General features: G+C 46.1%; 1 protein-coding gene across 1 annotated transcript in view; it reads left to right on the top strand.

The window, feature by feature from the left end:
• The window catches only part of Ascl2 (achaete-scute family bHLH transcription factor 2), an 86,680-nt gene that overhangs the window by 5,433 nt on the left and 55,495 nt on the right, over nt 1–25,752 (top strand). The window contains exon 2 of the mRNA XM_063280143.1: nt 11,255–11,552. The gene's annotated coding sequence lies outside the window, so the exon portion shown is untranslated. The remainder of the gene's footprint in view (nt 1–11,254; nt 11,553–25,752) is intronic.

Here is a 25,752-nt window from a genome sequence, read left to right as displayed (position 1 = left end):
AAGGAGTGGTCTTCTTTTTAACACAGCTCTGGTATAGCTATCTTTGTACCCAGAAAAGCAAAGATCAATTTATCCAGTGTCATACCTGCCAACATTATGATCAAAATGAGACCTGGGGCTAGAGCCATGACTCAAGCACTGGCTGCTCTTCAAGGGAACCTGTATTCAGTTTCTAGTGTTCACCCAGCAGCTCACAACCACATGCAACTCCAGTTCCAGGGGATCTGAAGCCCTCAGTGCTCCCATTGGCACACATGAGGCATGCAGACTAAACATCTATACACGTAAAACAGTTAAAAATTAACTAGATAAAAGAAAATCTTAAAGAATGAGTCCTAAATCCGAAGGTAAGAGCTAAACCCTTAGCTGGGCATGGTGGTGTATGCCTTCTTGGCAGGCAGAGGCAGGCACAACTCTGAGTTCAAGGCCAGACTCATCTATGGAGCAAGTTTCAGGACAGCCAAGATGAAATTCTTAAGGAAGAAAGAAGCAAAGAAGGAAAGAAAGGAAATAGGCACCAGTGACCTTGTGTTAAATAGTAATTTCCTATCTATGACACCAGGCACACAAGCAGCAAGGACAAAAACAAGGTTCCATTCCACGGGCTTGGACCCAGGCTGCATGAAAGAAGAAAGAGAAATCACTGAGCGCCAGCATCCCTCTGTGCTGACTGTGAAGTGACCACTGCCTCACCTCCCTGCTGCCTCGCCTTCTCAGCAGGAGCCTTAACCAGGAGCCAAAACAATCTCTTCCTGACGTTAGCTTTGACAACTATTTTGTCACAACTCAATATTTGTACTAAGACAGGAAGTTCCAAACGTTGTATTGGCAAGAGATTGGTTCTGATTTGTTGAGAAAAAGGGGAATTGAAAGCCGTATTTGTAAATATGTCACACTGTCAGAACGCAGTCGAGCACCAGCCCGAAGGATGCCTCTTAGTGGGCTGCCTGGGAGGAACCAACCTGCCTGCCCCTCTCTTTGGCTATCAGACTGTTAAGACAATGGACCCCAAGAAATTAGGATTCCCCCAGAAATATGCTGGGAGAAGAAAAGGTGGGCATGCTGGAACAATTGGGAGAGGGCTCTGTCACCCGAAGAAAGATTTACAGCTTGTCAAAGGACATAGTAGGAAAGATTTTGGGGACTGAAATGACGGTGGACCAAGGATCCATACCTCGATCAGGGCTGCTCAGTTATGCACATCTGAGCTCTGTAACCTTAACCTCATGCTAGTGCTCAGAAGAGGAACTTGGGACAGAGGATTGCTGGATCCCACTATCTCTCTTCCCAATGTGGCCATGGTGGAGAAATTGCTCCCTTTCTGTTTATTAAGTTGTGTCTTTTTGAAAAAAAGTTTGTTTCCATTTCATTTATGTATAAATGTGTCTGTGTGAGTGTATGCTCTCTGCCTGTCTCTGTCTCTGTCTCTCTGTCTCTGTCTGTCTCTGTCTCTGTCTCTGTCTCTCTCTCTGCAGTGGGGGAGGGGAAGGTGCCTGTAGAGACCCATGAGGGATGTAGGAGCTTCTGGAGCTGGAGTTACAAGTTGTTGTGATCTGTCTGACATGGGCCCTCTGCAAGAGCAGCAGTTCTCTTAACCACTGAGCCATATCTCTGGCCCCTTAACTCGGCACTTTTAAGGGGTTTATGAAGGATGAGCAGCGAAATCTGGCTTGTTGGGACTCAGGCAGTGACTCTAAATCCAGTAATAATCTCTAGGCATGCAAGCGCCCAGACACCTGAAGGGTTTCACCTTTCCACTTGAACAGTAAATAGAGACCAATACATGAGCTGAACTTCCGGTAACCATGGTTCCCACGCTCTCTGTAATTCTGTATGCGACAGGAGTGAAAGAGGATGGTATACTTTCAGGAAAACACTCATTTCTAAACAGCACCTGTGACAACAAATAACCGTCTTCATACTGTCACCAGAGGACAGTTTCTGTTGTCATAAAACTTCTAAATTCCCTCAAAGGAAACATGAATTTGTCTGGAGGGGGATTGATAATCAAGACGTTTGGTCCATGGATTTACCCATGCGTAAACATGTATATGTACGACCAAGAGCCATGAAAACACATCCATTCAAAATCGGATCCACAAACTTTTTGCATATATATTTGTTATTGTGGCCAAAAAGTAGAACCAGAGCTGGTGAGGTGGCCCAGCAGTTAAGAGGACTTGCTGCTAAATCACAGGGATGGGAGTGTGGATCCTTACAATAGCCTGTAGTTCCAATTCAACGGGATCTAATGCCCTCTTCTGGCCTTGACAGGTACTACATGCACATGATGCACATACACGCAGGCAAAGCACCCATACACCTTAAAAAGACCAACTTTGGCTGTTAACTTGACTATATCTGGAATCAACTAAAGCTCAAGCAGCGAAGCATCCCTTTGAGGGATTTACTGGATTGCTTCATTTAGGGGGGGAGACCTAACCCTGGGAGACACCTGTTGTCAGCCCATGTAAAAAGATGTGGAAGAAGGAAACTTGCTTTTTCTTCCTGGTTTTCCCTTACTCTCCCTGGGATGTTCATGTGTTTTTCTGGTGAGTCATTCCTTTGCTGGTGTTAGAATTTACTTTCGTCAGGACTCTAACATAGACCAAAGATCAGCATGTCCTCAGGAATCCCCCAGGACTCTAGCACTAGGGACACCCAGTCTCTCGGACTGAACAACTATCAGATTCTTGGCCTTTCGGGGAGACTGCTATTGTTGGAATGCCAAACCACAGCCTGTAAGTCATTCTAATACTCTTTTAATATGTATTTATTAATATGTATTCATTCATAACAGTTTTGTTCTTTTAGAACCCAAGGTACACATAAAAGTAAAATAATGTTTTTTAAGTATAAAAACCGAAAATGCCCATTAAGTGACAAGTGAGTCCACATGACATTGTCCAGACCACAAAGTATAATGCAGCCGTTAAAATGAAGGAAGCCATGATACATGCTATAACTCAGACGGGCCTTGAAAAATGCTGAATCAGGAATTGTGACATATGCCTGTAATCTGGAAGGCAGAGACAGGAGGATTTCCACAGGTTCCAAGCCAACCAGACCTATAAAGTCAGACCCTGTCTCAAGACAAAGACAAACAAAACCCTTAAATGTTTTCTTGATGAAAGAGGCCAGGCGTAAAAGACTTTGTATTCAATGCTTCATTTTAAAATACTGAGAAAAGTCAGGCAGGTGTATGCATTCCTTTGATTCTAGCACTCAGGAGGCAGAGGCAGACAGGTTTCTGTGAGTTCAAGGCCAGCCAGCATTGTCTTCACAGAGAGATTCAGAATAGCGAGACTTCATAGAGAGACCCTATCTCAAAAGAAGGGGTTGAGAGTATGCAAACTAACAGTGGTGGAATAATAGAGGTAGAAGGGAGGCTTGCCCTTACCTGGATCTGGGAAGGTGGTGCTAATGGTACCTGAGAGTTCTTATCATATCTTTAGAGTTTTGGTTGCATATATCTGATTACAGAGAACATGGACCACAATCTGTCCATTGGGATGTTTTATGGCAGATGAATTGTGGCTGCATAAAATATATATGTGTATATGTATATGATGTATATGTATATATGTATATAAACACAGCTCAGGTGGGTCTCCACAGCAGGTGGATGGTCTGGGAAAAGAGGAGTAGAAATAGGCGTGTGCCTTGGGGTTGATAGACAAGCATACTTGAGTTCTTTAATTGGTTCTGCCACAGGGACCCAGGAATTCTGTACCATGCCTGATGCTTGGGGCTGATTGCCCCTACATTTACCATTAGGCTTGTCCTTCCTGAGGGGTCTGAATCCCAGTGTCCTGAATGGATGTTGTCTGTTTAGGGGAATGTTCTAGTTAGCTTTAACTGTATTAAGAAGAGGGAAGCCTAGAGTCTCCTGAGAAAGATGTCTCAAGGGATTTTCTAGGTCAGATTGGTCTGTTGGCATGTGCATGAGGGATTCTCTTGATTGTTAATTGATGTAGGAGGGCCCATCCCACCGTGGGCAACACCATTCCCTAGGCAGTTCATCCTGGGTCATATGAGAAAGCTAGCTAAACACAAGTCTGCAAACAAACCAAGAAGCAACATTACTCATAGTTTCTGCTTCAGTGACAGACAGAGACCTGAAAGTATAAGCCAAGTAAATCATTTCTGCCCCTAAGTTGACCTGTTGATCATGGTGTTTTTATCACAGCAACAGAAAACAAACTAGAACAGGGAGTCTAGTCATTTCTGGTCATCACACTCAGCTAACCAGGAGAGCTCTGGGGGAGAGGGAGTGGGCAGGAAATAAGAAGACCTGTCAGCAAGTTAGGGAATTTGGGAGGAGCCAGAGGGGATGAGGAAAAAGCGATCACTACCCATCGGTGGTTAACTGAATGGCTAAGCAGAGACATAACTGAGGTGAAGCCTATGGCTGACGCTTGGTGAGCTTGTGGACGAAAACCTCAGACCAGACAGCATAGGAAGTGAGAGAGTAAAGGCTAGAGTTTGAGCCTGCCCCTGGGGACCTGGAGGGTCAGGCTCTGGCCTGTACTCGCAAGTGTTCTTTTTGGTAAAAGGGGAACCAGCGGGGAGCTGGGGGAAACTCACAAGGGCAGTAATACATGTCCAGGAAGAGCCACCGCCAGTGACCAGCATATGGACGGAGATAGTCAAAAGGTCACCAGGAAGGGAGACCTTTCTGCTTTAGGGACAATAAAGAGCTCTAACTTGTGAGGTTTTCAAAAGACTCAAGTCTTCAGAGTCAAGGAAGAAAAGGGAGCTCAAAGCAGGTCTGTGTATGACAGGCTATATGTACCAAGGGCTTGAGAGCTTGTCTGTGGCCTGCAGTTGTCTATGGAATGGTTTGCAATGAGGTGATGGCCTGGTACTGGGAGGCCTAGACTTGCTGTGCCCAGGAGAGCACCTTGGCATCTTCTGGAATCCTTGAGATGTCAGATCTGTTCAACTCTCAGGGAGCTTGTGGAGGTCACCTCTGGGCCAGGATGAGTCTCTTCAGGATCTGCGGGACTCAACTCCTCCCCTCCAGTCCAGCTGTTGGAGGAAGAGGGAAGCAACAGTTGTGGATTCCTTGGGGGTGGGGTGGATACTGCAGCTGTTGGGGGTTGGGGGGAGACCTGGCTGTCCTCTGGAGAACTGTCACCCTGATGGTAACTGGCAGGACATTGCAGCTGCCCTTACTGTAGGACCCTGGCCCTTTGGATGGTGCAGTTCCAAGGTTGGCACACAGTTCTCTGGGTCAGAGAGGGCTGGCTAGAACTTTTTTATTATTTCCACCTCAGGACTCCTAGCAGGCAATGGAATCCGGAAATCTGGGCTGAGCCAGAAAAAGGAGGCCCTGTCCCTGAGGAGAGGGTCAGATGGTCCCTGTCTGGGCTGGAGGGTGGAGCTTCAGCCCACAGGGCCTGCGTTCATGGTCTCTGTGTCACTCTGTGCAAAGACCCCAGCAGTGCTGCCAGCTAATGTGAGGCCAGGGTCACCTTCACCATCTACCCAGGAGTGCTTGCTCGGCCCTGAGAGTAGCCTTTAAGAGCCATCCTCTGAGGGGAGAGGGGTTCTGAGGAGTGGCCGGGGCTGGCTGTGATGTTCTTGGTGCCTTCGTCCCTGTGAAATATAAACCTAGGGAGGCCCGGCACCTTCTGTCTGACTCCCACCTCTGTCCCATCCCCATGGATTAGAGGGGCTAGAGGGGCTGGAGGGAATAGTCTGGAGAAATCATCTCTGACCTCTGCAGTGATCAGGCTCACACGGGGCTGATGCCCACTGAGCCCAGCATCTTCTGGTCAGAGCCAGGCTACCCCAAACACAGCCTTAGTTCCTCTTTCCCTAGACTGTATTTTTGAGAGCATAAAGGGCACCTTGAGATTTCGGGCCCTTCGCTTTGTCACAGGGACTCTTCCTCTTCTATTTCTCTCACTGTTTAGACTCTACGAGGGGCTGCCTGCTGTTGATAGCATTGCCTGCCAACGTCCATGTGACCAGGTCACACAGGGGAGGCCGACTTCTCTGAAGGGGACTCTGAAGTTCCCACAGAGAGGCTGTTAGGTGAGACCAGAAGTGGGCAGTGCTTAGGAAAAGGTGTGGGTGGTCAAGTATATCCGCCTACTCACCTCCAGTCAGGACCCTGATAGGTCAAGGGGGTTCCTGGGCCTGGATGGGGAGACCACTCCAGGATAGAGTAATTGTAGAGAGAAGGAGGACGGATCTTCCCAATAGAGAACCTAAATTTTGGATTGGACGCAAGTCTTTCAAAGCAAGGAAATAGCTGGGAATACTCGGGGGAAAGCCAGGAAGGGTGGATGTGGTGGGAGAAAGTTCTGGAATCTTTAACTATCTCTGCTTCCTATTTCTTCAAGCATGAGTGAATGACCAAGCCAGCTTGGGTAAGGCTGTGGGAGAAGGAAGTGGGAAGGTGCTTAGGAGCAAGTGAGTGGCTGGGGGGATGGGGCTAGACCTGAGGACTAATGGGTGAGTGGGTGGGGTACGGCTGGGTTCAGGATGTAACATTATGGAAAGTGAATGGTCATAAGCACTGCCTGCTATTAATCCTTTGCAGTAGAGCTGGGCTCTGGGCTCCAGATCAATACTAAGTAATTAAGAGAGAAAAATTATTAAATAAGACTCAGAGGTCCAAAATTTTTGGCAGATAGGAGAGTCAGAAGAGTCCACAAAGGACATTGCCCCACAGGACCGGGAATGGGAAGCTGTGATGAGCATGGGTCTGAGTGAAGCTGTTTGGAGTCCAGGCAAAGAGGAGGCTGAATGGGTTGACGGCCTCTTGACAGGGCACTCCTCAGAGAGGGGAAGAGGGAGAAGGAAGGATGCACAGGTTCAGAGGCCACTAGAGAGAGTCCAGAAGCAGGGAATGAGCTCCAGGTAAGGGTAGGATAGGGCTCCAGCAAGGAGTCCACCTCTGACTTACCCACCTTCTCTAGCCTGCCAGGGGTCTGGGAATGCTTCCTGTCCCAAGTTAAAGCCAAGACCCATTGTGCACTAGGCTGATCATAGTAAAGCCAGCCAGGGCTGGGGATCAGTGTCTGCAGGATACATGCACTTCTGAGTCCTGGTGTCACTGTCAAGTTGAGGTGCAGGGTGCAGACACACCACCTGGTGGAGGAGGCTATTACTCTCTCCGTCTGTCTCTGACTGGGATTGCGAATGTATTGACATAGGAAGAGCCCGCTGTGTGGATGGAGATACAGACCTGCAAGTCTCCGTGGGCAACTGTCTTTCTAGCCAGATCAGAGGTCTCTGGCTCCTCTTGCTCTATTTAGGAAATCCAGGATTTATGTTTTCCTGTCCTACAAGGCAGCTTCTACCCATAATAACAGCCAGGTTTTGGCCCCAGGCTTTGGATCTCTAGTCTGGCAGGCCCACAGCATCTGCCTAAGGCAGGCTTCTTGTAAACCATAAATGCCCAAGGGCCAGGAATAGCTCTCTGTCCCACTCCACTGTTGGGAGAAGGAGTGGATCTGCCTTTCAAGATAGCTTCAATATCCTGAGGCCATCTTGGAGCTGATTCATCCCTTTGGAGACACTGAGAACTGAGATGAAGGTGGTGTCCTTTTGTCCATTCATCAGTCACTGCTAAGACGCACACAGGTGGCCTTAGAAGGAACAAGAACTCGAGTGAGACAACGCCTATGAGCTGGAGCATCTCTAGTGAGGAGGGTCCAGAGAGCATAGCAGCCTTCTCCATTTGACTACATCTCTACCCCAAGACACAGAGACAGATGAGAGGGACTTATTAGGGAGATTGGCATATATGGTTGTGGAAACAGAGAAGTCCCACTGAGTCCCATGTGTGGTCTGAAGACCTGGGGAACATCTAGTGAGGTTCAATTCACTTAGAGCCAGGGGAGCCAATGAACTAATACACGACCCAAGGCTGACGGCCTACCGCCAGAGGTCAGGGCTGCCAGTGAAGGTCCTGGATCTAAAGGCTCTCCCAGAGAGCCTGATGTCATCATAGAAGTCTGATGTCCATGGGCAAAAGAAATACGCCTGGAGGAGGGGACTAGGGGAGGGGAGAAGTTTTTAATCAGGACCCTCAGCTCAGTTCAGATGCTACTGCCCACGTTGGGCGAGGTGAGTCTTCCCCACAACTACTGATTCAAGTTTCAGTGTCTTCCAGAAAATCCTCCAGAAACCTATCTCAGCTATGTGGGAAACCCACAACTGGAGTCAGGCTGCCACCCTAAGCTTCCAAGTCCACCCACGTCTACACGATGGCATGTCAACGTGACTAGCAACGTCTCCCTAAGTCTCCCTTTACATCCCAGTAATGACTACAAGGCCGTGGTTCCACACAACACGAGCTAACTATGTGGTGTATTCCAAGTACCCTGTGACCCTTCCTCCAAAGGAGACTGTGCAGTTCTGGGTGATACTGTTGTCTCCCTGACATCCATTACTCAAAGACTATGGGTCACGTGATTGAGGAATAAGCTAGGGGAAAAACATGAAGGAAACAGGTGCTGTGTCCTCATATGTGACTATATACCCACAGATACACACTTTAAAAAAAAAGATTAATTTGCTGTGTGTGAGGTATACAGTTTTAATCCCAGAACTCAGGAGGCAGAAGCAGGTGGATCTTTATGAATTCAAGGCCAGCTGGGTCTACATAGAAAGTTCTGGGCCAGCCAGAGCTATAAAGTGAAAAACTGTCTGAGATTTTTTTAAACTTTTCATTTTTTGTGTATGGGTGTTTTGCCTGCTTGTATGTATGTATGTATGTATGTATGTATGTATGTATGTATGTATGCATGAATGCACACTACATGTGTATAATGCCCATGGAGGCCAGAAGGAGGTGTTGGATCCTCTAGAACTGGAGTGACAGGCAATGGTGAGCTGCCATGCAGGTACTGTGAACCAAACCCAGGACCTCTGCAAGAGCAGCCAGTGCTTTTAACTGCTGAGTCATGGCTCCAGACACATTCTTAGAAGAGGAAGTGCTGTGGCCACCGAAATCTTTCTGTGGTCACATGGTCTTAGCTAGCAGTCAGAAATGCCTTCTTCCACCCCCTACCCCATTCTGCAGCCCATTTGCCCTCAGCACCTTAGCTAGTCTTGGTTCTTACCCGACAGATAACCCACACCTTTCCCTGGCCTGAAAGTCCTTATGGTCCCATTGACTTTAATCCCAGGGCCTGATGACACCTTGGATACCCCAAGTGAGCCATGAACTGCAGATCTCTCCTGGAAGTCACAGTCAGGCATTCAACCAACCCCTAACTCCTCCTTGGCCTGAGAAGCTCAGATTGGCTGGGAGTAGAGTAGGGGTCCATATTTCTTCACTGTAGTGTTGTATCTCCTTGTAGGAGTGCTCCTCATTCTGGAAGCACTCCTAGATTTCTAGGCCAGGAGAGCATAAAATTGTGCAAAAAGGAAGCAGACATTTGCTAGAGAGTCTCTAGGGGTTGTGAGTAGTAGCTCTGTTCCTATCCTCACCCCTTGATTTATGGACCCATGACTCATGACTACAGGAGAGATTGCTGGACAGAGAACACTGAAGCAGAGAACAAGCAGCCTTCTGGAGAATTCTGCCTCAGCTGTATTAGCCACCCAGTTGGTGCTGTACCTTATTTTCAAGCCAGCTGCTTTAGAGTGGTAGAGACGCAGGTTTGTGAGTCCCATGGATGAGGCCTTCTGCCATGCTTTATTTGTTGGCAAGTGTCTTCCTTTCTCAGAGACAATGTAGTATCACTGAGGTTGAAATGTTTGACCACAAAGACAATGATATAAAGATGGGCTTCGGGGAGGTGACTCATTTAGGAGGGCAGAGTCCTAACAAATAGGATCCATGTTCTTATAGAAGGGGCGAGGGATGCACCCCACACCTCGAGGCAGGAACTGAAGCAGAAGCCATGGGGGAGTGCTGCTCACTGATTTGCTCAGCCTGCTTTCCTATACCCTCCAGGACCATCCACCCAAGGCACTGCCACCTGTGGGAGGGATCCACTTACATCAATCATCAGTCAAGAGAATGTACCACAGGCTTTTTCATGGGCCGGTCTGTTGTGGGTATTTTCTTGATTCATGTTCCTTCCTCTAAAATGATCTAGCCTGTGTCAAGTTGACACAAAACTGGTTATGATGTACAACTCAGGATGCATGGTAACATGTGAGACATTTTCCTATGAATACCCAGTAGCAGTCAAGATCAGACTCATTAGGGAAGCAGTGTCTGCCAGTAAGGGCAGGGCTGCACCTCACAATCTGGCAGGGCAGTCTGTGGGTATTTATTTGTGGGGTTAAGCCAAAGCCTCTGTCACTGCAAACCCAGCATTGAACCCTCATAGGAGAACATCTAGACCTTTTGGGGAGCCTCCTCTTTTCTGTGCCCCACACAAATCTAAGGGCCATTGCATAGTTAGTAAATACTCAAGCAGGTATTTACACCCAAGTAAGGAATATGAATAGACTCATGAGAGGCTGTGTTTGAGGAGCATGGGTCATGTGCAATGACTTATTTTTTTTCCCCCTGGAAGAGCTGTTTTGACATGCCTAGATATCTTATGTTGAAATTCATTTGCATTGACTTCCCATCCTGACACACCAGTCTCTTACCAAGAAGTCAGTAGTTGCTACTTTTTAAAAAAAAAAACTATTTATTGATTCTTTGTGAATTTCACAATGTGTATCCCAGTCCCACCCATTTCCCTGTTCCTTTATATCCACCCTCTGCCCTTGCAACCTTCCTGCAGAAAGAGCAGAAAAAAAAAATCTTGTTGTGGAAGCTGTAGTATGTTACAGTGTGTCCCACAGTATACCCCTTTGTCTACGCATCTTTACTTCCAAATATTCACTGCAATGAGTCTAGTTCAAGGCTTCTGGCTTCTGCTATACCAACCAATACTGGATCCTCATGGGAACTCCTCTTGGCTATCCTGTTGTTGCCCTGTGTCATGGAGATGGTGCATCTTAAGGATCTGCAGGACCAGCCCTTTCACATACTCTAGCAGATCAAAACCTTCCATGGGCTCATTCTATGTTTTACATCCTGTTTATTGTAATGCTTATCAGATAAAACATCTTGCAGGGAAACTTGGTGGTTAGCAGTTGTCTACTCTAAATTCTAGATTGTGTGTATGGGTTAGCCTAAGAGAGTTTGGGTATATTGGGTCCTGAGGAGAGACTAGCTAGTGAGCAAGTGTTAGCAAGGGTCTAGTGTTTTCTGTTCATTGGTAACTTGACTTAAGCTTGCTCAGGGCTCATTTGGGAATGAACTACCAGGTTTTATTTCTAACAGGTGTTTCCAGAGCGGTCTAACCTGGGCAGGAATGAGCACCTTCCACAGGTGACCGAGTATTAAAATGTGGCCCAGTTTAAAGAAAAAGCAGTGCTGGCTGCCTGCCTTCCCTAGGTCTGGAGCCAGTATGTCTGTCTGCTGCTACTGTCCTCTGCTAACGTTAGACTGAAGTTTCTTCAGCCTTCTCTAACACGAACGGAACACCAGTGACTCTTCAGGAATTTTCCAGGCCTTCAGCACCAGATTGAGACTGCAGAATCAATCAACTTTTGGAACCAAACAGCCTCTCTAGTGTTGTGTAAGTCAATCTAATAAACCCTCCTTTATAACACACATTTCTTCTATTAGTTCTATCTCAAAGAACCCAATTTCATCCAGATTGAGGCACCAGTAGTAGGTTCTAGAAAGACAGAACTCTAAGGGTGAATTTCTCTAGTGGGCTTGATGGTGTCTGATCCGGCTCTCCAAGTCATCTAAACCTGAAATCATTAAAGACTCGACACTACTCTGGTCATGTAGAGAGAGTAGTACCAAGCCATCTTATGAGTCCAAGAACTGTACAGTGAGTTTGCACACACACACACACACACACACACACACACACACACACACACACACACACACATACTCGCACATGCATAAATAAACAAATAAATGTAACTTAAAATTAAAATAAAAGGAAAGAGAATGGCTTTTTCCTCTAAAAAATGAATGTGTGCTGAGAGCTGGGAAAGGCTAGAAGCTCTGATGGCACTGAGTCAGAACAGTTATGCGCCTCTGTGTGCCATTTATATGCCCACATGCATACCCAGATGTTCCACATTTGGAGAATAAATGTCAGGAGCTTTACTCAGGTGTGCTCTGTCCCTGGTTATGTGTTTCCAGTCTTCTGTTAGCGTTGGTCTCTTCTACATGTTAACCTTCACCTTCTTCTCCCCCAACATGCTATACTAATAGACAGCAGAGACCAAACAGTGTCCATAAATGGTCCAACTTGGGTAGTTCAGTGGCGTGTGTCCCCAAAAGTGCAATAGATGGTGAGTGGGGCTTACTGAGCACTACTCCATCTGTGTAAACAAATTCCAGAGCAAATCAAACATTTACCTTGAGAGACTGGAGAGCCAGCTCAGTGTTTAAGAGCACTGACTGCTCTTCCAGAGGACCTGGGGTTCAATTTCCCCCACCCACATGGCAGTTGACAACAGTCTGTGATAGTTGTAGTCCTATGGGCTCCAATGTCCTCTTTTGACTTCTGCAGGCACCAGGCATGCAAGTGGTGCACAGACATGCATGCAGGTATAATGCCCATACACATAAAATGAATAAAAAGATTTAAAACCTTTACTTTGAATTGTAGCAACAGAGAATCTCAGTTCCTCAACCAATTCCCACACAAGTCAGCTTATAGACACAGACCCCCCCTGACAACTGTGTCACACTTCCAAAAAGTTTTATGCCAGGTGGTGGTGGTGGTGGTGGTGCACACCTTTAATCCTAGCACTCAGAAGCAGAGGCAGGTGGATCTCTGAGTTCTACAGCCTAGTCTACAGAGTGAGTTTCAGGATAGTCAGGCTACACAAGGAAACCTTTTCCAGAAAACCAAACAAACAAACAAAAGTTTTACAGTCAACAAAGCCAGTCAATCTTTTTATAAAAAAAACTCAATGAGGTTTGATTAGGGTAACTATATATCCAGGAAAAGCAAAAGCAAAACAAAAAACAAAACAAAAAACAAAACAAAACAAAAAACCCAGAATGCTTATGGTCTACTTGACCCTGGCTCTAAATTGACACTGATTCTGGGAGATCCCCTCCAGAGCATTTTGGCCCTCCAGTTATGTAGAGGCTTAGAGAGGTTGGGTGATTAATGGCGTTTCAGCCGATGTCTGACTCATCGTGAGTTCACTGGGCCCAGGAACTCACAGGTCCCAGAGAGTATCATTGGGACAGACATACTTAGAGGTTGGCAGAATCCCAACAGCAGTTGTCAGTTGTGTGGAATGAGAGCTATTATGGTCTGAAAGGTCAAGTGGAAGCCATTAGTTTTCTCAACCAGGGAAAGTAGTGAACCCAAAAAGAAAATCCCCTGGAGGATTATTGAAATCAGTGCTACCACTAAGGGCCTGCAGGATGCTGGGGCTGGAGTGGGGGTGGAAGTGGCTCAGGGGTTAACTGCACTTAGTTGCTCTGGCACAGGACCCAGGTTTGAGTCACAGCACCCACTTGGTGGCTTACAGGTATATGTAATTCCAGTTCCAGGAGACTTCATGGCTCCTCTGGACATATGTGGTTCATAGACACACTTGTAGGCAAAACACCATACACATTTTTTTCTTTCTTAAATGAGAGGTTCTAGAGAGATGACTTGGAGGTTAAGAGCACTGGCTGCTCTTCCAGAGGACTCCAGTTCAATTCCCAGCAGCCATAGGGCAGCTCACAACTGTCTGTAGCTCCAGGTCCAGGAGATCTAATGCTCCCTTCACATGGGTACCCGGCACACATGTGGTGCACAGACATACATGCAGGCAAAACACTTATAAACAAAGTGATACAATACATAAATAAATCTGAAAAAAAATAGAAAGATGCATGGGTGGTGGTTACACCCACATGTCCCTTTAACTTTCCCTTTCAGGCTGTGCAGAAGACAGATGGATCATGGAGAATGACAGTTGACTATGGCAAACTCCAATCACAAATGCAGCTTCCTCATTGAGCAGATTGACATATCTCTTGGCACCTAGTATGCAGCTATTGGTCTGGCAAGTTCCTTTTTCTTGAAACCTGTCCTAAGGGCAGCCAGAAACCATTTGCTATCAGCTGGCAAGGCCAGCAGTATACCTTTACCTCAAGGGTATATTAACTCCACAGCCCTGTGGCATAGCTTAGTTTGCAGGGAACCTGGTACACAAGGTAACCCATTGGCCCACACATCAATGACATTATATTGATAGGACTAAGTGACAAAGGAATGACAGGCACTCTGGACTTGTCAGTAAAGCATTTTGGATTTAGGTGGGGGGAAACTCCATACTTGGGTGTGTTACTCCAGCCCATACACCAATAAACTCAGAGAGCTGCAAGTTTTGAGTGGGACCCAGCTACAGTGCTGGTTGCTCTGCCACTTGGATCATACGATGCAGCCCACTTGATGGTTACTTAAGGTGGCAATAGCAGATAGAGATACTGTTTGAAGGCTTTGGCAGGTCCTTATGGGTGAGTCACATCTATGTTTTTATTTAAAAGTTTTGGACGATGCCATACATGGCTACTGTATCTACATCAGTTTTACTTCTCCAGCTCCAGTTCCTCCCACACCCTATCCCACTCCCTCTCAAATTCACGACCTCTTCTTTAACGATTATTGTTTTATATGTATGTGCATAAGTATACATGTATTTTCAAGTAAACAAAATAATGTTTCTCTATTACCTTTAAAAACGTTCTCTTTTTTTCATAGTAACCCCATGTGTAATAGATGAAAACGTGCCTTAAAAGATTAATGGTTGGTTAGGTATATTGGGTACACCTACTAACCCAGAACTTTGTGGGTAGATGCAGGAGGATCAGTTCAAAGTCATCAGCTACAGAGGGAGTTCAAGGTCAGCTTGGGCTAGAGGAGACCCTGTTTTAGTCCTTCCCAGAAGATGAAGAATGTAGAGATGAGGAACAGATCAGTGGTTGTGTGTGGGAGGTGGGGACTATGGCTTTATTCAGGAAGCATCAGGGACAAACACACATGCATGCGCACACACACATACATGCACACACATACATGCACACACATATACATATACATACATGCACACACATAGCACACACATACACATACATGCACACACATAGCACACACATATACATACATACATGCATACATAGCACACACACATACACACATACATACATGCACACACAGCACACACATACATATATTCATGTACACATAGCACACACATACGCATATACATACATGCACATATACACATTCATGTACACACAGCACACACATACACACATACATGCACACACACACATATGCACACCGTGAGTGCAGCTGGATCTGCTGAAGTCTGAGTCATCTGTATGCATTGAACAAGTGCTGTTTCTGCTTGTTATCATGGTATTTACGCAAGGTATTTGCCTTGAAGGAGGCCTGAAGGAGTAGTGCACCAAGACTTCCTGTGTACTTCTTGGGAATCTATAACTGTCTCAAAATACAGTGTTCAAGCCAGATTTCAGGCCATGGAAGTTAAAAATGTCAACCAACCCAAGACATTGCTAGAAAATATGTAAATGGACAAAGTTGACTCAAAATAGATAAAGTGGGGATGGAGAGATGGCCCAGTGGTTAAGAGCGCTCGCAGCTCTTGCAGGGGACCTGAGTTCAGTTCCCAGGACCCAGGTGAGATATCTCACTACCACGTTAACTCCAGCTCTGTGGGATCTAATGCCTAGGGCCACCTTTGGCTGTGAGGTTTATAGGCTGCTGTTTCCTGTGTTGTCCCAGCTGCCTGGTCCATGAAGATAGATCAAGTAGCTGCTGCTTGCCCATTGCCGTGGAGCCAGTGTGGCACCTTCCCAGGAGCCAGTTGTCCTCCATCTTGACAGACTCTGCCGTCTTAATCCACGAGCCCGAACAAACCCTTCTTTTTTTCCTTACTTTTTCTCAAGCACGTGTTCAAGGCACTATGAGGAATATCTAACAGAGGGGAAAAGAATAAACACTCACACAGGAAAGGGAAATGTGTAGTTGACCCTTGGTGACTTCAGCAGATACCTGGTGCCTGTGTTTGAGTTGTGAGGTGAATGGAGCCTCATCAGGAGGAGCTCCCACTCTCACCCTGTGACAAGGAAGCATAGAGGAGAGCTCTCGGGACCCAGCTGCTGAGCCAGTCTCCTGCAGCAAGGCAGTGCTGAGGGGACAGGTTTTGAGGGTGGGTGAGAGAGGAAGCTAGAGTAGATGTTAGACAGAGGAGGCGTGCTCATGGTGCAACTTGGTTGGGTCTGGGCCTGAGGAAATCAGCAGCAAGAGCCATCTGGGGACATGGGAAAACCGAATTTGGGTTATGTTTTCAATGTGACTAGAGAGTTATTATGAACATAGCAGATGTGACAGTGATGGATTGCAGCTCTATGGGAGTATGCCCTCCATATTTGGAGGCGACTGCTGAATTTGCTAAACTAACATATGTGAGGGACAATATGTTTACAATTTAATTCTAAATACCTAGTTGCCATTGCATTTAGGAACACAGACATACACAGAGAGAAAGAACGAGACAAAGAGACGGGGAGACAGAGAGAGGCAGAAAGACAAAGACATACACAGAGAGAAAGAACGAGACAAAGAGACGGGGAGACAGAGAGAGGCAGAAAGACAAAGACATAGGCAGAGAGACGCAACCACAGATACACACATACACACACACACACACACACAAACACACATATAAACACACACACATATAAACACACAATGCTTTCTTGAAGTGCTTGGCACCCATCACAGTGAGCTGGCAAATAAAACCTTTGCCTATTAGGCCAGCAGACTGGAAACTCAAGCAGGGTTTTAATGGCTCAGTCTGACACCAAATTGCATCTACCTTGACAGAGAGCGCCTTGGTCCACGGTGCTGGCTAAATAGCAGAGAGATGGGAGCCCCCAACTCAGCCGGCTTTCTTCCTTTTACTTCTTGTTTAGTTTGGAAGCCCAGTCTATGAGATGGCGTGACCACATTCAGGGTGAATCTTCTCTTATTAGTAACACCAGAAACACCAAAGGTACTTTATTAATGCCCCAAGTGCTTTATTTTTAGTTAGTTAGTTAGTTGTTAGTTAGTTAGTTAGTTGTTAGTTACTTAGTTAGTTTGTTTGTTTATGCCATAAAGAGAGTGGAAGGAGCCGTCCATGGTGGCACACACCTTTAATCCCAGCAATCAGGAGGCAGAGATAAAGGGGCCTCTGCGAGTTCCAGGACAGCTAGGGCTATGTGGTCAGACCTAGAAAGAGAAACACACATCACACACACACACACACACACACACACACACACACACACACACACACATGGTATGGGGGGGTCACATATCAGGAGATTATACTTTTCCTGTTTATGAGCAGCACATGATCTCTATGGTGATGCACTAGCATCCCCCATGAATTAGCAAGACAAGACATATTAGCCTACCCATCCGTTGACAAGACGCACAGCAGGTGGTTTGTGAAAGGGAAACAGACATGGCAAACTTAACCAATAGAGAAATGGGAACTCATACTTAGAAAGCAATACCAGTTTATATCAATGACTGACAATGTCAGTGACAAGTTCTAAATGTGTGGGCAAGAACACATATCAACCAGGACACCCACATGTGGCCAGTGAGTTTTCAATCTGCAACCAACACTTGGGAAAAAAATTGGCAGCTTCCTTTGAGGTGCAAGCTGACACCTGCCAATGAGTCAGCCTCCTGTTCTCATCCACCATCCTGAAGGAGGTTGCTTTCTCAGATTTATGAAGATGCCCCAGAGGACTTTCCAGTTGTCTCGATGTAAAGTCACTGGCTTGCTTTCATTTGTGTTGACATCCTTAGCAAACGATTTCTGCCCTGTGCCCTATATGCCTTTATTTCTCACCTTTCTCTGGCCAGACCATTGTGTCCTGGGCTTGTTTGCTCCTGAGCCTGTTAATCTGTGAGAGAAAGCACTTACTGAAACTGTTGATGGTTCATTTCTGATGAAGTGACTAATGCATTGACAAGAAAATCAAATAAATAAAAAGTAAAATAATAAAACAACTTAGGGGATAGAAAGGCTTATTTGGCTAACAATTCCAAGTTATAGCCTATGATTTCAGGGAAATCAATGCAGGAACTTAAGCAGGTAGTTACATCACATCCATAGTCAAGAGCACAAGGAAATAAATTCATGCAGGCCTCCTTGGTTGGTAGCCCTCAACTAGCTTTCTTTCTCTTCCTATTGTTCAGGACCACCTGCCTGGGGAATGGTGCTGCCCGCAGTGGTCTGGTCATCCCACATCAATAGACAACCAAGACAATTAATTCCTCACAGACATGTCTGCTGGCCCACCTGAACTAGATAATTCTTCATTAAAACCCTTCCCAGGTGCTTCTGAGTTGCTTCAAGTTGACAATTACAAACTAACCAGCTTAGGGTTGCAGAGATGGCTCTGTAGCTAAGAGCACATTACTGCCCTTTGAGAGAACCAGAGTTTGATTCCTAGGACCTACATTGTGTGGCTTACACCTAACTGAAACTCCACTTTCAGAAGATCTAACACCCTTTCCTGGCCTCTGTGGGGGTCCCACGTATATATGGCATACACACACACACACACACACACACACACACACACACACACACACACACCACATGTGTTCAAATGCCTGAGTCTATGGGATACAGCTCTCATTCAAACCACCAAACCAACCAGTCCAAATACCTATGTATGCCACATCCTGAATGCTGTGCTATGATAAGATTCTTCCAACAAATAAACAAGTTCACTATTCTTACTTCACCCTCCATAGAACCTCAGCTCATAGACAAGAGGCATCTTAAGTTCTTTGCTGTAAGTTAGCGATGCTGGCCTCAGTTCCCAGTGCAATCTTCATTTCTAACAGAGATCTCATTAGACCCGCCTTAACTGACACAGTTTCTTCTATCTGCATCCTAATTACTACAGTGTAGGCAGTCCTTAACATGTCCTTACTCTTCCCTGGTCTCTTGTCTTCCCTGTCCTCACCAGAACTACCCACATTGCCCCATTCAAAACAGTTTAATCTTTTTTCCTTAAAAACAATTCTGCTTGTGTGTGCATGTGGGTGTCGGAGTGTGCATGTAAAACCAGAGAGGGAGCTGGACCCCCTAGAGCTGAGGTTAGTTGTAGATGATTGTGAGCTGCCTGCTGTAGGTGCTGGGAACTCAACTCATGTCCTTTGCAAAATCAGAAAGTGTTAGCCGCTAAGCCATCTCCCCAGCTCAGTTTAGATATTTTCTGTTTCTTCAGATTCTCCTATCCTCTGCCAGCTACCCAATTCTATGCTATATGCTATATGTACACTTATAATGGTGGGACTCTTGGTACCAGTTCTCTCTCTCTCTCTCTCTCCCTCCCTCCCTCCCTCCTTCCTTCCCTCCCTCCCTCTCTGTCTCTGTCTCTCTGTCTCTGTTTCTCTTTCTCTCTCCCTCCCTCCCTCTCTGTCTCTGTCTCTGTCTCTCTCCCTCCCTCCCTCCACCCCTCCCTCTCTGTCTCTGTCTCTCTGTCTCTGTTTTTCTTTCTCTCTCTCCCTCCCTCCCTCTCTGTCTCTGTCTCTGTCTCTCTCCCTCCCTCCCTCCACCCCTCCCTCTCTGTCTCTGTCTCTGTTTCTCTTTCTCTCTCTCTCCCTCCCTCCCTCTCTGTCTCTGTTTCTCTTTCTCTCTCCCTCCCTCCCTCCCTCTCTGTCTCTGTCTCTCTGTCTCTCTCTGTCTCTCTCTCTCTGTCTCTCTCTCTCTCCCTCCTCCCCTCCCTCCCTCCCTCCCTCCTTTTTCTGGCTCCTTTTCTTTCTTTCTTTTCTAAAAAGCTTTTATTTTAAAAATTGTTATTTTTTTCTTATTGAAAATAGTTTTTTTTTTTAGCTGGGTGGAGGTGGGATGGGAACATCCTCTTGGAGACATGGGGGAGAAGAAAGGGATGAGGAACTGTCAGAGGGTGGACAGAGAGGAGGATGATGACTGTACTGTGAAAAAGATTAAAGATGAAAAAATAGCTTTTTTTTTAAGACAGGGTTTCTCTGTGTAACCCTGGCTGTCCTGGAATTCACTCTGTAAACTAGACTGGCCTCAAACTCACAGAGCTCTGCCTGTGTCTGCCTCCTGAGTGCTGAGATTAAAGGTGTACATCACCCAGCCTGAAAATAGATCTCCCCCCCCTCAGGTAATATATCATGATTAGTTACCTTTCACTCCTTCCAGTTCTCTCCCCACTCCCATTTAGAGCCACCCTCTTTCTGTCTCTCATTAGAAAACAAACAGCCTTCTAGGGGATAAGATAAAAATACGACAAAGTAAAATATAATAAGATAAAACAAAAACTATGACATTGGGGTTGGACAGGACAAACCAACAAAAGGAGAAGAACCCAAGAGAAGGCACAAGAATCAGAGACCCACTCATTTGCTCACTCAGGAATCCCACAAAACACTGAACTGGAAGCCATAGTACCTGCACAGAGGACTTGGTGCAGACTGGAACAGGTTTTGTGCAGGCTGCCCAGTCTCTGTGAGTTCATGTTCTTTGATCCTGTTGGTTTAGCAGGCCTTGTTTTCTTGGTGTCCTTGACCCCTATCTCCTCTGTCTCTTAGACTCTTCCAACCTCCTCTTCTGTGGGGCTCCCTGAGACCTGAGTGGGGTCAGCCCTTCCATTTAGGGCTGAGTATTTCAATGTTGTTCACTCACTACATGATGTCTGACTGTGGGTTTGTTCTGCTGCAGACGGAAGCTTCTCTGATGATGGCTGACCAAGACACTGACCCCTGAGTGTGGCAGAATGTCCTTGGGAAACATTTAATTTCTACATTTTTCTGTCGTTTGTTTTGTTTTGAAAGAACAGTAGTATTTGGTTTTACCCTAGGTCCCTGAGCTATTTGATCTTTGGTTCTTGGACACTCAAGCAATGTTGCGAATGGGTTCTATCACCTGAAAAGGAAGGGCCTTAAGTCAAAATCAGACAAGCTCTGTGCCACCATGGCCCTAGCATTTCTTGCAGTCAGGACACCATTGCAGATCAAAGGGTTTGTAGCTGTGTTGGTCTTTATGGTTCTCTTTTGGTAGCATCATGTACTAAAGATGCTAGGAGGTGGGGATGAAGACTCTTGTAGACACCAGCTTCACCTCTCCATGTTCAATGAGTTCTGTCGGTGTTGTCTTCAGCAATGGGGCTTTGCTGTCTCAGGTTTGTGGAGAGCCACATATTGTCTTGGCAATAGCCTGGGTTGTTTGGGGGTTCCCATGGGACCCCTTTGAACAACAATTCAATTAGATGTAACCCAATCCTGTTATTGGAAACTTCATTCAGTAACAAGAGATGGCCAATTGGAACTCTGTCTCCCCTATTATTTCATATTTCATCTAGGTTGCTTTCATGTGTGCATATATTATAGAGCTTCTACTGTATTACACTACCCCTTAAATGGCCCTTAATTTTAGTTGCCTCTCCCCATGTTTCCTCCCTCATCCCCTTTTCTCCTCCCTGTCCCCACCTGATCCTCGTTTCAGCTTCTCCCCCATTCATTCGTAACTATCTTTTCTGTTTCACTTTTCTAATGAGAATTATTTGTTAGAACCGGTTTTCTCTATTAGTGCTGAAATACATATGCTCTTGAGAAAATTGATTTTGTTCATGATTCTGAAAAGACAAGGTTAAGGGGCTTTCCTCTGGTGATGGCCTCCTTGTTTCCGAGTCCTGAGGCACCAAAGGGCATTCCCATGACAAGAGACAGGATAAGTGTAAATCAGTCAGGAAACTTAAGAGACTTTACCCTTTAGACCCTATTATCACATCATCTTGGCCTATGGGTATGACGTGGGGGTTTATGTGGGAAGACCCAACCCACTGTGGTCAGTACCATTCCCTAGGCTCAGAACAGTAACAGGAAGGACAAGTTAGCTGAGAGCAACCAAGCAAGTAGACCTGCATGCATTTATTTCTCTCTGTTCCCAGAGGCCCTGTTTCTGAACACCATACTTGGATTAAATTTGTATCCTTTTAATCCTCACAACAGAGATCAAAATTGGACACAAGATTAAAATTCAATTCAACTGCATCCAAACCACATAATTGCTAAGGGACTGACCTTACAGCCAAAGGCAGAAGAGCACAGGGAGGCTGCCCTGGGATTCACTGAAGTTGCCCTTCAGACAGCTGGTGATCAGGGACACTCTGTGGAATGTGGCTTCTTAGGTATCATTTAAGATCGCATCGGGAGATTGCATTGCAAAATTGCATGGTGTCCTGTAGCATATAATATGTGTAGCTAATGTGCAGTGATGCTCTCCCCAAACCAGAATCCCCCAGTTGGAAACCTGAGGGGCAGCGCTTCTTACAATGAGAGCTAACGAATCATCATGAGTTCTGCCTCATGCCTTGAAAGGCATTTCCCTAGGTTGGAGCTCCTAGTAGCCAACAAGGGAACATCCTGATCAGAGGACAGAATGTACAGCAGAGCTGGAACCCTGGTGGCATCTGGATGCTTTGGGCTCCTCCATGCTGGGCTAAGAGACCCACAGGGGTGCTGGCTGAGGAATGCTTAAATGAAGAAATGAGAAAGCTGCTCATCTTAGGCAGGTGCAGGTAGCCTGGGCTCTGTTGACCCTCCACAGTAGCAATAAAAGAAATAGCAGTAAGAGTCAAGAGGAGATTCTCCCAGGAATGAAGAACTGGGAAGACAAGACAAACCACGGATGGTTAAAGCCACACAGACTGTGCCTTGGTGATGAACTGCAAGGATGCGCGTCCTACTACAGCATCCAGTGGGTGTTTTCTCGTGTGGTTTTGTGTACATTTTACAATCTCTATCTCACTTTCCTCCTTCTTCTGTCCCTGCTGTCCCACCACCATTGTGTATGGGATCCTATATTCCTCTCTCCTTCCCTCCTTCACCCTCCCTTTCCTTTCTCTCTCTTTTGTGGTTTTGTTGTTTCTTTGCTCATTCATTTGTTTCTGAAGCAGAGTCTTTCTGTTTAGTCCAGGCTGGCCGAGAACTCACAGTCCTCTTGCCTCTGCCTCTGGGTGTTTGGATTTTATGCACACACACCACAGACAGACAGACAGACAGACAGACAGACACACACACACACACACACACATGCATGCACACTACCTTGTCTTGAGTGTGTGTTAGTTCTTTGTCAACTTTACGCAAACCTAGACATTTGAAATTATTGAAATTGAAAATCCCTTAGAAGAGGGAATTTCAAATGGGGAGCTGCTTGCATCCGATTGTCCTGTAGATAAGTCTGTGGGGCATTTTCTTGATTAGTGATGGCGTGGAGAGGGCTCAGCCTCCGGTGGGTGGTGCTGCCTCTGGGTTGTAGAAGAAAGCAGGCTGAGCAAGCCACGAGGCGCCAACTGGTAAGCAGTGCTCCCGTGTGGTTTCTGTTGGAGTTCCTGCCTCCAGGTTCCTGTCTGCTTGAATTCCTGTGTTGGCTTCCATTAATGATAGGCTGTTACCTGGAAGTATAAGCCAAATAAATCCTATCCTCCCTGAACTGGTTTTGGTCAGTGTCTAATAACTAGACGAGGACACTGCATATTTGCGCTTCCTTTCATGTAGATTTCACAGGGCAAAGTACAGCGAGATTATAGGGAATGCTAGAACCAAAGAAGTACTTGCCAGCAGAGACCCTGGGCTTCTGTCTGGGGAACTGAATACCTGTACCATTGGAGAATCTCCCTAGGGAGAAACCCTGTGCTTGCAGATGTGGAGTGCATTACTCAGAGTCCTCTTATTTGGGGAAGTGAATGTGTAGGAAGGAGGATGCCTGTGCATCCGAAACCCAAGGTAGGTTTAGCAGGCCTTTCCCACATGTAGGTGACAGATTGCAGGATGGCTCTGATCTGGGGACCCCTCTCTTGCTGGGTCTGGGTGTGAGGTAGGTTCCTCACTCAGGAGACGTTCTCTTACAGACTGCATTTGGGGCCTTAGCCTTGACTATGCCATTGTATCTCCTCGGGACTAAGCAGCTTGCACAAAGTGTGTGACTATGAGAGTATTCAAGAATAGGTGACAGTTCTTCCTAGGGGTAGCTGAACTGCCATGTGACAGTGGCAACAGGAGGCAGGAGTTTTCGATTCTAACCCCCACCATGATCCGTGACAATCCCTCAGTATGTGATCATAAGGCTACTGTAAACATACTAAGATTTCTCTCTTACCTTGCAACCTAGTGAACCGTGTGTATCCTGTGCTGAGATAGCCATACTCACCAAGTCTACAGAAACAGAGAGCAGGATGGGGAGCCAGGAGCTGCAGAGGGAGCAGGGAGTCAGTGCTGAATGGGGACAGAGTTTCAGTCAGGGGAAGATGGAAAGTTCTGAGGGCGGATGGTGGGGGTGGATGTTAATTCTGCTGAGCTGTGCGCTTGAATGTGGTCAAATGGTCAGTGTCAGGCACAGTGCATTTTTACCAGCATCAGAGGAAAGAATTCTTGTTCAGACAAGGAGATCATCATGTGGCCCTTAAAGAGCTTTACCAGCTGGTGGAAGCCAGAGAATGAGTAGCACACAGGAAGGGTCAGCCAGCGCTATGGGGATGGAGCAGAGTGAACCAGATCACAGAGCAGAAAGCTGTCTTAGCTGGCAGCCACCAAGGAGAGAGGAACTACAAGCCCACAGCTGCAATAAATTAGGTTCTTCCAGCAACCAGAATGAGCCCAGATAGGAGATCTTCTAGAAGCTTCCAAGTAAGGCGCAGCTAACCTGTCCTCTTACCTTTTCCATCTGGGCTGTGACCCACAATCATAACCTAGAGAATGATTGCTACTTTAAGTTGCTGTTATGAGAACACATGCACAAACACAAACACCAAATATATATACATACACACGCATATATATTACACACCACACACCACACACATACATACACACTACACACACACATATATACACTGCACATACATAACACACACACACATACACAACATACCACATACACTACACACCTACTTATAAACTACGCATACACACACACCACACATATTACCCATACACACACAGCACACACATACAGATACCACACATACTACACATACATACATACCACATATGCACCCCCATACACAACATACACACATATACATACATATATACATACACATACATATATACATACACCATATCCACAGACACACCACACACATACAAATATACACATACCACATACATATACACACCAAACACATACCACAAACACACACTGCACACATCCATACCACACGCCACATACACATGTATATCACACATACATACATATCATATATACACCACATATACACACACCACATATATACACACATATGCGTACACGTCTACACACACGCGCACACACACACACACACAACGACAGACACTCATTGCTATAGGCCTGGCCCCTAGGAAAGTGTTCAGGGGCCAGATTTCTGGGAAGTGATTAGATTGTGAGAACTGTGACCTAATCAGTGGATTAATCCATGGAGGGGTCATAATTCAATAATATTTTAAAAAGGAAACTAGAAGGAGAGGCCAACTTTGAGGAAGAGGTCACTGGTCTGTGCCCTTGAGAGGGAAACCCTTTCCCCCTGGCCCTTCTCTCTGCTTATGGTCCTATTGTGGAGCCTGAAGGAAGTGGGGTTGGGCTGGTGGAAGTAGATCGGTAGGGTGGGCTTTTGAAGGGTAACTTGCCCTGGTTCCACCCTGCCTGTTCTCTGCTATTGCATTACTTTTCTCTGGGAAACATGAACAAGAA

This window comes from Rattus norvegicus, chromosome 1 (genome assembly GCF_036323735.1).
Source record: "Rattus norvegicus strain BN/NHsdMcwi chromosome 1, GRCr8, whole genome shotgun sequence".
Lineage (NCBI taxonomy): Eukaryota > Metazoa > Chordata > Mammalia > Rodentia > Muridae > Rattus > Rattus norvegicus.
This window is presented reverse-complemented; position numbering and strand designations above follow the sequence as displayed.